This window comes from Equus asinus, chromosome 9, assembly GCF_041296235.1.
Source record: "Equus asinus isolate D_3611 breed Donkey chromosome 9, EquAss-T2T_v2, whole genome shotgun sequence".
NCBI classification, from domain to species: domain Eukaryota; kingdom Metazoa; phylum Chordata; class Mammalia; order Perissodactyla; family Equidae; genus Equus; species Equus asinus.
Window position 1 is genome coordinate 3,186,474 of NC_091798.1, and position 15,858 is coordinate 3,202,331.

At 46.4% G+C, this 15,858-nt stretch overlaps 1 pseudogene; it reads left to right on the forward strand.

Moving 5' to 3' along the window:
* Nucleotides 1-15,858, forward strand: part of LOC123276705 (lon protease homolog 2, peroxisomal-like) — a 44,251-nt pseudogene continuing 28,393 nt past the window's right edge.

Genomic DNA, 15,858 nt, shown 5'->3' on the forward strand with positions numbered 1-15,858 from the left:
ATGGAGTACCCGAAGCCATCCCTCAGCTCTTCCACCACCTCCTGCGTGCAGCTCTGCAAAGAGAGTCCCCGAGAGCCATGCCGGGAGGTCTGAGGGGCATGCCTCGACTTTGCCACCGGAGGAAACCCCAGCACAGATCAGGTACCGAGCAGCATCTGCATAGACCTCTAGCCAGGGAGGGAATGAGATGACACCCGGAGGGCTCGGGACTAACCTATGGGTAGAGGAGGTTGGTTCCCAGCACCCACTCTCCCATCCTGCTAGCCACCACCTAGGCAGGGCACACGACACACTGCCAGGCTTCCAACACAGAGCAAATGGCTCCTGCCCAGGGTGGGTCCCCGCTCAGCACCGCTGTCCATCTCTCACTCCCCTCCGACACACAAGGAGGCTCAAATTGTTGTGCGGGTGGCATCCAGTTGTGGCCTAACCCTGTTGGCTTTCCCTGTGTTACCTGAGTGCTCCTCCTGCCAATTGGACAGAGGCGGTGCAGGCGAGGGCCAAGCCAGTGTCTATAGTGACTGAAAACGCTCTTTTTCTTGGCTTTCCTGAAGCCAGAGCCTCCACAACTCGGGAGACAGCAGGAGAACATCCTCTTGTCTTCAGTGTCACCACTCAAGTGGGCTCAATAGGATGCTATGTCTAGAATGTGGGCGCCTGGAGACCAGTGTGCTAAGTTCTGTTGGGGTCTGTCTCCAAGGAAGTGAGGTCACTTCCTCAAGTTTCCCTTACCTGGGCGCCTTCTTCAATCACACCCACCAAAAACCTCTCTGGGATCTTGGCTGCTCACCCTCCTTGCCCATGTCACCTCCAGAACTGTACACAAATAGCCAGCACAGATCCCAACACAGGACCTTGAGATGGAAGCAGGGTTCCAGCTTGAGGACATGCAGCTGAGTTCCGACCTCTTTTTTCCTACAAGCTCTGTGTCCTGGAAATGCCAATGGGCCTCCCAGGGCCTCCTCAATCACCCAACCTGCATGACGGGGATGAGGCCAGAAATATCTCCCTTGGGACATCCTCAAGTGTAGAACAGACAATAGCGACAACACCTGTGGTCTGGTTTCCATGTGTCTGATGCACACACTTAGAGATGAAAGAATGACAAGAAGTGGTGGGATGTAGTGTGGAGTACCCCTCAAAACAGGACTGGGTTCCAGCTCTGTGACCTTGAGAAAGTCACTGCCCCTCTGGGCATCATTTCCAGGTCTGCACCTTTAAGAGGTGGAAATTAGGGGAAATTCAGATACTTCCATTCACTGGCATGAAACCTTGCAAGGTCTCCTGTTTGACTTAGAATCAGACCCAAGTGCCTCGTGTCGGCTTCTGTACTGGGCAGCCTCCACTATGGCTCCTGGTGCTCCCTGTCTTCTGCTGTGCTCATCCTTGTGGAACCGCAAGTGGTCAGGAACTGCCTTCTGAATAGAATGCAGCCAAGGTGATGGGATGGCCTGCAACCCAGGGTTAAGAACAAAAAGCCTGGCCCTTCCTTCTTACTCATTGGCTTTAGTCCCCTCCGTCTTTCCCTCCTTCTGTTTCCATCTCTCTGTCTCTGCATCTTATATCTCTGGAACTGGGGAGCAAGTGTGCATGTTTTCAGTTGTCCTATGAAGATGTTCCATAGGAGAGAACGGAGGGAATGATTGGCCAACAGACAGGCAGGAACTCAGACTTTCAGTCCAAACAAACCCCGTCAACATGCATGTGAGTGAACTTGGGAGCAAACCCTCCACAAGTCGAGCCGCAATATAGCCGCAGCCCCTGCTTCACAGAGACCTTGAGGCGGAGGCACCCAGCTAAGCTGTGCCCCATTCCTGGCACACAGAATTTGTGAGATGTGAAGGATTTGTATTTTCTAGGTGCAATGTCTTAGAGCAGTGTCATCAGAGAGCGACGGGAAAAGCACAGTCTGCCAGTTCCTGCCCTCTGGCCCTGCCTGTCCCCATCTACCCTCCTCTCTCTTCTCAGGCTCCTTCCAGTCCAACTCAATCCACTGTCATCTGTTCCCTGACTGGCTCACTAATCCAGGAGTGATTTACAAGGGTGATATTCGTGTTCTACCATCTTTTCGTTGATTGGCAGGAGCTAGTATTCTTTACAAAACTTGTGTATTTTTACATAGGAAAGGAAAGGTGAGTTCTGTAACAACCCTTCTTGCAAAGTTCTCACTAATGTATTGAGTCTCTAACAGAATCCACCGCTGGGAACTTCACAAAAGATCCTGACCTTTACTCTCTGGTTTTAGATCTTCCTGGTTGGTAAATTTTCTTGACTCCTGGCTCCTTTCCTGAGGTTCGTCCACTTAGAACAATGTAGGACTGCAACCTCTTGCCACTTGAGAAGTAGTGGTTCAACTCTATGATGATGTTGGTCTTGCTTTCTAAGTGTGTGTGTGTGTATGTGTGTATGAGACTGTTCTCTGCATCTCGCCACGTGGGTCAGATTGACTCCTTTCCTTGGAAAAATTGTCCCTAACCACTTTCTCTGGGCTTTATTTTCACGTCTTGAACAGTGCTGTCCAACAGCAGAATTTCACACTCTAATGAAATTTAAACTTTTTTTAAATACTGACATTTAAAAAAGTAAAAATAAACAAGTGAAACTAATTTTTAATGGTATATTTAAACCCATTATAACCAAGATATTACCATTTGTCCAGGCAATCTATATAAAAATTAATAGTGAGATAGTTCACTTTTTTTTTATTGGGATCAACAAATCCATTTACATAGTCTCCATTTGTAAGTTGAAACTTTTTACATATGTGGTTTCTGTGTCCCCCACTTAGAACCTGGGCTGACTTGTTAGAGAGGAAATAAAGCAGAACAGGCATAAGTAACGATCACTGTCAATCCAGCTCAGCGTGAACACTCACAACTGACAAAAAGGCTGTCCCTGACCAGGGAGTAGAGGTCCCTCGGGGTCACATGGTGGATCAGCTGGTTCAGCACCCAGGAATGCTGCTCTCTGTCACATGGGGTCTCTGTCACACTCTCCATCATGAGCCATGGGGTCAGGGTGGTAGGTGCAGACAGCTTCCATGCTGGAGGCTGCCCCTTCCTCCGCAGGCCCGGGGAGAGAGGAATGTGGGGACTCTAGAGAGATGTCCTGAATCCTCTGATAATGGGGGCCAGAGGGAGGGAGGAGCAAATTGGCAGTCAGTGGGAAGACTGAAAACTGGGGTGGTCACCGAAAGTGTTCATGACTCTCAAATGCTCAGAAAAGGGACTTCCCTGAGGGAGATCAGTCTACAGCCCAAGACAAGGGGCCCAGGCTGCTCTTCTTGAACAAGGATCCAAGCTGGGGAGGAGGCAGGAGGAGGACGAGCAGGAGAGACAGCAGGTGGGGTGCGGCTGGCTGGGACTCACCCTGCCAGGAGCTGCTGGCACCAGGGTCTCATCAGGTGCTGCAGGACTCTCTCAGTGGAGTTCAATGTGGCTGAGCCCTTGCTCATGTCTGTCAAATACTGGATGTTGGAGATGGTGGAGTTGAGTGTGAGGGCCTTCAGGTCGTGCCCCTTGGCTGCAAGAAGAGAGGGAGAGAGATGGCCATCACTGAGAGCTGGGCTGAGACCAGATCAGAGTCCTGAACTCAGTATCATCTGTTGCCTTTGCTCCCAGTGGAACCACCACCCAATGCTGTGCTCATCCAAGTTGAAGCCAGCATATCTCTCAGCTCCTCCTCCCTCACCTGCCAGTAACACCAATTGTACTTACAGATTGCTCCTCAATGCATTCCTTCTGTTCATTCACGTCCCAGGTAAGTCTTATCTTTTCTCACCGGAACCAACACCCTAACATGCTCACTGGATGCATTGTCTAAAGGATGTTCTCTGCCTTGAACATTAGAAGCATTTTTCTGAAATGAAGATCTCACTAGAACACTCCTGCTCTAGCATCACCCATGGCTCCCTAAGTCCTTCAGGGTTAAGTTCAAACTTCTTGACCTGGCATTCAAAGCCCTTCCACATCTGGCTCCTGCTGACTCTTCAGCCTCATTGATGCATTCACTCTGAGTTAGGCTTTGTGCTTCAGGCAAACCAAATTCCTGTCACTTCTCCCGTACACTATGCTGTTTTTGCCTACAGGGCCATTGTTCATGCAATTTCCTCTGCCAGGAACACGCTCCACACCTTATTTCCCTATATAACTCCTACTCCTTCTTAAAGACCCCAATTGGGCAAAACTCCCTCCAGAGAGCTCTTCCCACCCAAAGGATGCCAGGTGCTTCTCCTCAAAACATCCCACCTTGTATTAGAATTTTCTGTGACTTTCACAAGACCAGGGGCTCTCTGAGGGCTGCATCAGATTGAAATATTGGTATAATCCTTGTGATCAGCATGCTTGCCCTCAAAGCAGAATTGCACACCTCGGCTTCCCAGCTGCCCAGTAAGAATTGGTCAGTTGAGGTGTGGGGCTGGAGAGCTCCTCTGGGGAAGGAAGAGGGGCCCCCTAGGCTTGTGGTGTCTTCTGGTTGCTCAAGCAATGAGGAAGTAGGCAGGAACATGCTGCCCGGCTCAGGAGCTGTGGAAAGGGCTGTCGTCTGGGAGACACAGAGACCCCACACAGTGGGTGAAGCCCCACAGGCTCATCTGCACTCCAACAGTGGCTGTCCTGGGACAACCATTCACAGGTGAGCCATAAATGTGAGTGACAGAAGGAGGGATTGTGTGAGAGTAGAGGGATGTTCGAGCCTGTGAGTGAGATGAACCCAAGAGAGACAGTGTGCTTGAAGAAGAGAGAGACACGACAAAGAGACAGGTAGAGGCACAGATAGAGGGGATACCTGGATGGACAGAGGAAGAGCGGACAAATGGAGGGTCACAGGGAAAGCAGGAAGAACAAAGACAAGGAAGAGAAGTTGAGACATGGGAGGAAAGAGGATGGAAGGAGAGAAGAAGGACAAACAGGCGAACAGGCAGGAGGACAGTTGGACAGATTGATACCTGGACAGATGCTCGGGTGGATAGATGGAAGGAAGGAAGGAAAGAATGGAGGGAGGGAGGGAGGGAGGAATGAAGGATAGAAGGAAGAGAGGAAGGAAGGAGTCTGAGAGGAGGGAGAACTGGGAAAATCACCTGCCCAAGTTCAGAGGGTGCTTTAAAGGGAGGGTAAGGCTGAGAATACAGGACCCCTAACTCCCAGGCTTGTGTCCACCTGTCCCAATGCTGCCTGTTATTACTCGTAGAGATGAGCATACGGATGTAAAAGAAACCTTGAGCCCTACCCTCACAACACACAAAACTCAATTCCTGGACACTTTGACCTAAAGGGGAAAGGTAAAATAATGAAACTTCTAGAAGACAACATAAGAAAACATCCTCGGGACCACAGGGTAGAAAAAACTTCTCAAAGAAGACACACACACACTCTCCATACAAGAAATATCGGTAAACTGGGATTCATTAAAATTTAGGCTTTCGGTTCATCATAAGACACATTACAAGAAGGAATTTGCAAGTCACAGGATGCGAAGAGATTGTCCCACTTCCAATATTCAACAAAGGATTCACATGCAGAATACAGAAAATCTTCAGCATATTTATTAGATAAAATGCAGTGAAAGAGATACATATTAATGCTGCTTATTTTAATGAGCCACATTTATTTTACAAGGACAGTGAACAAAGCAATCTGAAAAGCAGGGGGTGAAAAACGAACAGTAGATAAACAGAATCCCAGGAGGGTTTGGGAAAAGCAAGAGAAGCCCCTTACATAACAGTTCATTGGCCTTAGAAAAGGAAAGTACTACTGGATTCTGTTAGGAAGTCAGAAAGATTGAAATATCTAGTGGCTTCAGTGGAAAAATAAGATAGGAAAAAATAACTATGATAGTTATTTGATTTTCCTCCAAATGACTTTATCCCTTAGAGAGCAAGGCACTTTCCTTTTCAATCATCAACACATCAAAGTTTAATTTCCCTCCATTTAGCCTTTTTCGTGGCCATAGGTTAGAAGCAGCAAAGGGGCTCAGCAGGCTGAACCAGTCTGCAGACATACTCTGTCCTGTTCCACACTGGCTCACACACGTGCAAAGTGGTCGCTTCTCACAGGGGGAAAGCCTGCAAGGCTGAGGGGCAGCCACCCCTTGGACCCTGTTTGTTAGTACCATTAGAAATTTCTCCTGAGTCCCTACTCAAAAAGGAAGTGGGTGGGGGGTAGAATAAGAAGGCCGTATATTTGAAGGAAATAGGGGAACATATTTCATTGTGAGAGTAATAAATGTTGCTTTTCAGAAGTCATGTGTATGTTGAAAGTCTATGTCTTAAGGTACCACAATGAAACAATGTACACCTCATCTTCTCCCTCTTTTATCTGAGCATTAGGTTTAAATCCAGGAAATTCCTAAGCTTAAAAAAACACACAAAAATCACAAGGAAAGTTTTGGAGGTCATGGATGTGTTCAGCACTTGGTTGTGGTGATGATATGATGGGTGTGTGCATATGTCCAAACTAATCAATCCACATATAGAAAACGTGTGCATTTTTTGTCTATTACTCATACCTCAACAGAGCTAAAAATTCAAATAAATTCCTAAGTTTACTTTTTGAGGGTGTATAAAAGTCAAAATTTCTAATAAAATTCAGATTCTTAATTTCTGAACATAAATAGCATTCCTGCTTTGATGGGTGACCCCACGACTCTCAAAAAAATCAAGAGCAATTGCTACTGTCAATCTCAGTGGAAGTTATTTTCAACACCTCACCCCCTCCTTTACACCTCATTATTTAAAAACCAAGGAAATAGTCTTCAGCTTTTAAAATGAAGGAGTAAATGAGTCAGCTTGACATTATACTTTATTCAAGATTTAATGTTAAGGAAATAACTGAGCATGAGCAGAATCCCTTCCATAACTCATCTTTTCTCCTATGCTGATAATAAAAATGACACTCTACTGAAACATAGTTTGCATGATATATTCTCAAGTAAATATACTTAACTGCTGGACATTTTATTTTGAGATTCTTATTCAATTTCTTCATATTTATCTGTAAAACTTATTTGGCATCTTTCATCTTTTTACCATTTTCATCTTTTTAACTTTCGAAGGTTTAACTTTCCAAGAGACTATTTTTTAATGACGAGCTAACTGATGAATTTGTGCACCAACTGTTTTTTTGAGACTGAATATACAAATGGACAAAGGCCAGATCATATATGACAGTATAACTCTGACCCCCAACGTGGGAAGCAAACATCCCAAGAAGCCAAATCACAGCCCCTGCAGCATTCAGCACAGAACAGTCAGCACTTGGTCAGTAACTGCCAGTTTCCAAAACTCTCGTTCTGCTTTCAACACAGGACCGCCAGAGAGAGTCACATATGCTCCCTAAACCATCACATAGGATGCCTGCCTTCTACTTAGTGAGCTCCAGCTTCCCCATGTCAACAACTTCCAATCAGGCCACCCCTCCCCCACTCCCCTGACCTCTGCCACCCTCTCCCCTCCCTTTCCCTTCTCTCCTCTTCTTGTGCATGCAACAATCCTCTCCTGTCGCATTACAGTCTCTGCAATATTTTTAACGTGTGATAGAGCAGCTCCTCCCTCAGAGTTCTTCCTGGTCCATATTTTCCTAGCTTAGCTTACGCGTTTATTTTTTCCATGTAGGATCATTTATCTAACTCAACAGAAAAGGTCGTTAAAATTTTTATTGGCATTGTATTCAATTTATAAAGTAATGGGACTGACCATTTAATGAAACTTCCTAACTTAAAACACAGACTGACTTTCCATTTGCCAACTATTTTTAATTGAAATTTATAGTGTGATCGTTGTAGATTCTACACTGCTGTAAGGAATAACTCCAAAAGTTCCAGTGTACACTTTACCCAGTTCCTTACAATGATAACATTCTGCAAAACTATAGGACGATACCTCAGCCAGCATGTTGGCATTGATGCAATCCACTATCTTATTCAGATTTCTCCAGTTTTACTTGTACTAATTTGTTCCTGTGTATTTAGTTCTGTACAATTTTATCAGATGTGCAAGTTTCTGTATCCATCACAGCTAAAATAATGACCAGTTTTATCACTACAAGGTATTCTTGTATTGCCTATTAAAAATTCAATGGATGTTATTTTTTAGAGCAGTTTTACGTTTACAGCAAAATTTAATGAAATACACAGTGTTCTCATATAGTCCTTGCCCCCACATATGCATAACCTTTCTGTTGTCAATATCCCTCGTCAGAGTAGTATACTTTTCACAATTGATGAACATACATAGGCACATCATTATCACTCAAAGTCCATAGTTTACATTAAGGTTCACTCTTGGTGTCAGAGATCACTAGGGTGTAACTCTGTGGTCCCTTTCTGGATTCTCTACTCTGTTCCATTGATTTATGTAGCTGTCCTACAATGAAAATGATGATGCTGTGATTACAGTATGTACAAGGCAATACTAAATATTGTTAAAGTGTTTACTGCCGCATTATTCTTCCTGTCATGATTGTTTTAGCTACTCTCAGCTATGTGCCTTTCTATATAAATTTTAGAAAAAGGTGTCTCTGTCTACAAACTGTGGTGGAATTTTTATTAGAATAATATTAGACCTATAGATCAATTTGGGGATAATTGAGACCTGTACTCATTATTCTATCCAGTAACATGGTGAGGACTGCAGAATTCTCAGCACATAACAACTCCTTCCAAACCCCCACACCAGGAGGAGACTCAACCAAACTCTGGTGTGGCTTCTAGCTGCATAAGTCTGTGTAACCGGAATGACTCCAGCCCACCATTAAAATGCCTTCCTGAGAGCTCAAAGCTGACAGAAAAATTTGCTATTTATTTTAGTCAACACCCAATTATAGGCCTCTGATCCCCCTTCTTAGAGTATTTACTAAAGAGGGCTTACAACTGTAGATATGTATCTCTCACAATTCTCTAAAGGACCTAAGAGCCACTCCTTTGAAATACGATCATTAAGACAGATAGAGCCTCTTTCTCTCAACTTCTGAGTGAGGATAGAATCCTAACTTTGATAACTGCAAAGTAACGAACACAGTGGGTCTAATCACAGTTACACTGACCAACCTTTGTACTTTTTCACTTCTTTGACTCTACTGAGCCCCTGAACCCTGCTCCTTCATTCCCTCTTTAAAATTCTAGATTCACCTCCGTACAAATCTGAGCGCAGCTCAGCTTCTGTCAGCTGTTACTGAATAAAATCTGCTTTCACCACTTTAACTAATTTCTGCTGCATTTGTCTCTGACAATAGTAAGGCTCTCAATTTATTTGCATCTTCTTTAATCACTGTAATCGGTATTTTATAATTTTCAGCATCAGATCCTGTACACATGTTCTTGAATTTATGCCTGAATATTTCATGTTCTTCGGAGTGGTTTTAAATAATACAGCATTTTCAAGTTTATCATCTGCAGGTTCATCATTAGTTGTAGAAATAAAATTGTCTTTTGTGTGTTGATCTTTTACTTTGTACTTGGTGAACTTTTTGTACTCATGTATTAGTTCTGATTTTTTTTTTTTTGTAGATTCCCAGAGTTTTTTTACACAGACAACAATGAAACTAGGAATGGTTACATTTTTTCCTTTCTAAACTCTATGGCTTTTATTTCCTTTACTTCTGTTATTGCCAGAAGCTTCAGTATTTTGTTGAATAAGAGTAGTGAAAGTGGTATTCCTTTCCTTGTTCCTTATTGTGGGGAGAATCATTTAGTCTTTCCCTGTTAAGCATGAAGTCAACTGTGCATTTTCTGTAGATGACCTTCAACAAGTGAAAGTAGTTTCCATCTATTTCAAACTTGCTAGAAAATTTTATGACAAACAGGAGTTGGATTGTATCAAATGTTTTCTCTACATCTCTTGCTTATTAACAAGTCTTGCCCTTAAACAAATAGACAGCCAGTTATTTCTCTGGCAAAAATTGGTTTATCTGGGATTAGCAAAGAATAGCCATTTGGAGTGTGCAACCATGGCAACATGCAGGAGCACCCAGCAAGGAAGAGAGGAGAAGCTCTTTTATCTCAGAGTGGGGAAGACTGTGGAGGCTATTGGACACAGTCTTGAGGGCAGTGGCTTTTCATCGGCAGAGTTGTGACAGTCTCTCCTTGGCTTAGTTTCTGACTGGTCAGGAAGAGAAAGTCTTTATTCTTCCTGTTGCACTGCGCCTTTGACATAGGGCATGAGAACTCCCTCTATTAGCCTTCCAACACTATTTCAACTACGTTTCCGTTTATTAACTTTCACATGTCCCCATTTTGATTGCGATCTTTCTCTGAAAGCACTGTTGATCTGCAGTCAGATTTTTCCACTTTCAGTAGCCTCTCGTCCCTCGATGCCAGGAAGGAGCTTCTTTGGGAGTCATGTCCCAGGTTGGAGGAAAAACACACAGATTGGAAACCTATTGTGGCCACATTTGAGGAACACGGAGTGAGAGGAGGGAGAACTCTCTGGCACTTTTTACCTGAAGTTTGCACGTTATCAAGATCAGAGGCATTGGAGATGATCTGAAGTGTCATGTCATCCTCAAAGGTTTGGCAGACAAACTTCCAACAGACCTGGTCCAGACACCTTGGAAACCTTCGCATCAGATACTGTCTGCTTCCATTTGGAGAAATCTTTATTTTTAAGTCACCAAATGATGTGCAGTTCCCCCCAGGGTTTGTGCTTTCTTCAGGTGTGTCGCATGAATCCAAGTCTTGAGTTTTGTGGCAAAAAGCTTGGCTAGCAGCGCCCGACTGAGGAAAATACTATCATCTTGGTTGAGTTTTGTTAGTTTGAAATTTTTGGTAAGTTGTTCCTTGTTTTCAAGTTGTTAAGTTTATGAGAATGGAGCTGTTTATATTATTTTCAATGGCTGAAGAACCTGCAGTGATCTATCCCTCTAGTGTGTCTCAGGCCTTTGAGGGTGAAGAGGCTTCCCCAAAGCTTCTTGAGGCAGAACCCTGTTTGCTGTTGGCCCCTAACAGCTTGAGTGCATCTGGGTTGGGGAGGAAACAGAGACTTCCAAGAACAAGTTGGTTCTTCTTGAAGGAATGCTGAAGATGCCCAAAGTATGGTACTTTGACATACAAATTATTTGGAGCCAAAAGCAATCGAGAGCCAGCAGATGCAGGAAAAACTCTTGATCTCCACCTTGACTGCTTTAAATGAAGGATAGACTTCCTCTTTGGAAAGGAAATTTATGTTTATAAAGGAAATTTCCATTAGTAAAAGCATCTGCACCAGAAAGAGAATGACTCTTAGAGAATTTTTTTTGAGGAAGATTAGCCCTGAGCTAACATTCCCCACCAACCCTCCTCTTTTTGCTTAAAAAGATAGGCCCTGAGCTAACATCCATGCTCATCCTCCTCTACTTTATACGTGGGATGCCTGCCACAGCATGGCTTGAGAAGTGTTGTGTAGGTCTGCGCCTGGGATCTGAACTGGTGAACCCCAGGCCATCAAAGCAGAATGTGTGAATTTAACCCGTGTGCCACCAGGCCAGCCCCTACAGAATTTTTTTTTTTGAGGAAGATTAGCCCTGAGCTAACTGCTGCCAATCCTCTTCTTTTTGCTGAGGAAGACTGGCCCTGAGCTAGCATCCACGCCCATCTTCCTCTGCTTTATGTGTGGGACACCTGCCACAGCCTGGCGTGCCAAGTAGTGCCATGTCTGCACCTGGGATCAGAACCGGCAAACCCCAGGCCACCAAAGTGGAACGTGCGCACTTAACCAGTGAACCATCAGGCCAACCCCTAGAGAATTTTTTTAACTGAGAGATTTATCTGCATAACAAGGCAAGCTTTATTTATTATACATTTTCTCCCCTCATCTTCCCATAATTTTTCTTCAGCCACTTCCTGCTGCTGCTCACCCAGATGGCTTCCTGCTTCCAAGCTCCCCCATGTGCACCCAGTGTGGACTGGACTTGCAACTGGCAGCTGGTGTGGAGCTACCTGCTCGAGGGCTGCAGAGCACCATCCTAAGTCTCATCCACAGCATGACCTACCTGGCCATCAATACTCAGGATCTGCCACCACTGCACAGGATTGGGGCAGCTGCACTGATGGTTCAGATTGTGGGCAGTACCCAGCCCAATTCCCACTCACTTTTGTTGACCACACGCCTGTGCTGTTTGCAGATGGTACAGATTTAAAAGAGAAGTCATACCCTGCTGTTAAAGTGGAACTGTTGGACTGACTTGAGGGATTTTTCAACACCTGTAAAACTAAAGAGAAGCTGGGAGAATTATCAGAAGAGTTCTACAAAAATGAACTACTATCGATTGAAATGTTGAATATACATGTCCCTGCAGTTGCTAAATTGAGATGTCTTTTAGACAGTTCTCCTAGGGAAGATTTACTAGACATTCTGACATCACTTATCCAAACAAGCAACAAAAATGCTCCAAATTTTAGATACTGTGACTCTGGAGGAAACTGTCCAAGATGATGATACCACTGCTTGTGAAACCAATGCAAGAATTGAAATTGCTTTAAAAAAAACAGAAAACTTGTGGCCTGCCTGGTGGCACAGTGGTTAGGTTTGCATGTTCTCCTTCAGTGGCCTGGAGTTTGCCGGTTCAGATCCTGGGTGCAGACCTATGCACCACTCATCAAGCCATGCTGTGGCAGGAGTCCCACATATAATGTAGAGGAAGGTGGGCATGGATGTTAGCACAGGGCCAGTCTTCCTCAGCAAAAAGAGGAGGATTGGTGGTAGATGTTAGTCAGGGCTAATTTTCCTCAAAAAAAAAAATTATAACAATAAAACAGAAAAAGCGAGAAAGATGATAATAAATGCATTATATGAATATGCCTCAATAGGATTTCACACATCCTAGGTACTTTATTTTCTGGCACATTGTTATGGGATATCATGCAGGTGATTTCGACATATCCTGTGTGTTTTCCATGCGTGTCCGACACCTGATTCTGGCGTGTCCGGCAGGTAGTTTCAGTGAATCAGGCACCTGGTTCCGGCGTATCCAACAGGTGGTCCTGGCATGTCTGGTAGGCGATTCCAGCACATGTGACATGTGGTTCCGGCATATCCGGCAGGGGATTTCGACGTGTCCGGCAGGTGGTTCCAGCATGTCCAGCACCTGGTTCTGGCATGTTTTGCAGGTGGTTCCGTCATGTCGGCACCTGGTTTTGGCATGTGCGACACCTGTGTCTGGTGTATCTGGCAGGTGGTACTCACAAGACTGGCAGGTGGTTCAGATGTGTCTGGCACCTGGTTTTGGCATGTGCGACACCTGCGTCTGGTGTATCCGGCAAGTGGTTCTCACAAGACTGACAGGTGGTTCAGGTGTGTCAAGCAGGTGGTTCTGGCATTTCAGGCACCTGGTTCTGGCCTCTGCTGTACCTGTTTCTGGTGTATCCATCACATGGTTCCAGCGTGGCTGGCACATGGTTCTGGCATATTCGGCAGGTGGCTTCAGCGTACTGGGTGCCTGGTTCCGGCGTATCTGACAGTGGGTTCCATGGTTTCTGGCCGGTGGTTCCTGCTTGTCTGGCATGTGGTTCCGGTACGCTCTGAATGTGGTTCCAGCGTGTCCGTCAGGTGGCTACCATGTGTCCAGGACCTGATTCCATCGTGTGCGGTTGGTACTTTCAGAGTGTCCAGGTGTTGGTTCCAGCATGTCTGGCCGTTGGTTCCCGCATGTCCAGGGGTGATTCCGGTGTGTCCGGCAGGTTGTTCCGGCCTTTTCCAGAAATTGCTTCTGGTGTACCCAGGACCTGGTTCTGGTGTATCCGGCAGGTGATTTTGGCGTGTCCAGCAGGTTGTTCCAATGTGTTACACTGGTGGTTCCGGCCTCCGTGGCAGGTGTTTGTGGCATGTCTGGCACCTGATTCTGGCGTATACGGCAGGTGGTTTCAGAGTATCTGGTACCTGGGTGTGGCACATCCAACAGGTGGTTCCGAAGTGTCTGGCAGGTGGTTCCGAAGTGTCTAGCATGTGGTTCTAGTACGTTCGGAAGATGGCTCAGGCGTGACCGTTGGGTGCTTCAGGCATGTGCGGGAGTTGGTTCTGGCGTGTCAGAGTCATCGTCCCAGCATGTCCGTCATTTGGTTCCAGGTGGTTCTGGCTTGTCTGGTGGGTGCTTCCAGTGTGTCTGGCGGGTCGTTCTGGCATGTCTGTGTGGTGGTTCCAGAGTGTGTGGCGGGTGGTTACGGCATGTCTACCAGGTTTTTCCAGCATCCAAGGTGCCTGGTTCCAGCGTATCAGGCAGGTGATTTTGGCGTGTCCAGCAGGTGGTTCAGGTCTGTCTGGGAGATGGTTCCGGCGTGTCCAACATGTGGTTCTGGCATATCTGAGAGGTGGCTCCGGTGTGTCCGGCAGGTGGTCCCGTTCTGTCTGGCACATGGTTACGGGGTATCATGCAGGTGATTTCAACGTGCCCCGTCGGTTGTCAAGGCCTGTCTGACACCTGGTTCTTGTGTGCCCGGCAGGTAGTTTCAGTGAATCAGGCACCTGGTTCTGGCATATCCAACAGGTGGTCCCGGCATGTCTGGTACGTGATTCCCGCCTGTGCAGCACATGGTTCTGGCGTATCCGGCAGGTGATTTCGACGTGAGCGGCAGGTGGTTCCAGCATGTCAGGCACCTGGTTCTGGCATGTCTTGCAGGTGACTCACTCGTGTCTGGGACTTGGTTCTGGCATTTCTTTAAGGTGGTTCATTCATGTCCAGCACCTGGTTTTGGCGTGTGCAACACCTGTTTCTGGAGTTCTTGGCAGGTGGTTCTCACAAGACTGGCAGGTGCTTCAGGCGTGTCCAGCAGGTGGTTCTGGCATGTCGGGCACCTGATTCTGGTGTGCCCAGCATGTGGTTCCAGACTGTCTGTCAAGTGGTTCAAGCTGGTCTAGCAGGTGTTTCAGGTGTGTCCAGCAGCTGTTTCAGGCGTGTCCTGCACCTGGTTCTGGCCTGTGCTGGACCTGTTTCTGGTGTATCCGTCACATGGTTCCAGCGTGTCTGGCACATGGTTCTGGCATATTCGGTAGGTGGCTTCAGCATTCTGGGAGCCTGGTTCCGGTGTATCTGACAGTTGGTTCCATGGTGTCTGGCAGGTGGTTCCTGTGTGTCTGGCATATGGTTCTGGTACATTCGAAAGGTGGTTCCGGCATGTCCAGCAGGTTGCAACAGTGTGTCTGGGACCTGATTCCATCCTGTCCGGTTGAGGCTTTCAGAGTGTCCTGGCTTTGGTTCCGGCCTGTCTTGCAATTAGTTCCCACATGTCCGGTGGGTGATTCTGGCGTGTCTGGCAGATTTTCCAGCCTTTTCCAGAAATTGGTACTGGCGTATCCAGGACCTGGTTCCGGTGTATCTGGCAGGTGATTTTGGCGTATCCAGCAGGTTGTTCTGGCGTGTTAGGATGGTGGTTCCAGCTTGTGTGGCAGGTGTTTGTGGCGTGTCTGGCACCTGGTTCTGGCATATTTGGGAGGTGGTTTCAGTGTATCTGGTACTTGGTTCTGGGATATCCAACAGGTGGTTCCGAAGTGTGTGGCATGTGGTTCTGGTAGGTTCAGAAGATGGTTCCGGCCTGTCCGTTAGGTGCTTCCAGCATGTCTGGAAGTTGGTTCTGGTGTGTCAGACTCATGTTTCCAGTGTGTCCAGTGGGTGGTTCCAGGTGGATCTGGTGTGTCCGGTGGGTGCTTCCAGTGAGTCTGCTGGGTCGTTATGGGATGTCTGTGTGGTGGTTCCAGAGTGTTCGGTGGGTGCTTTCGGCATGGCTGTCGGGTTTTTCCAGCCTCTAAGGTGCCTGGTTCAAGCATATCCAGCAGGTGAGTTCTTTCTCAGCTTCCTAAAGAGCTGGAAGCAAGACAGTTTGTGGCTTGTCTCTGCTTGAGGGATGGAGGCAGTGCTTTGTGCCATCCACCTCTCGAGCAATATAGGGCATGGTTGA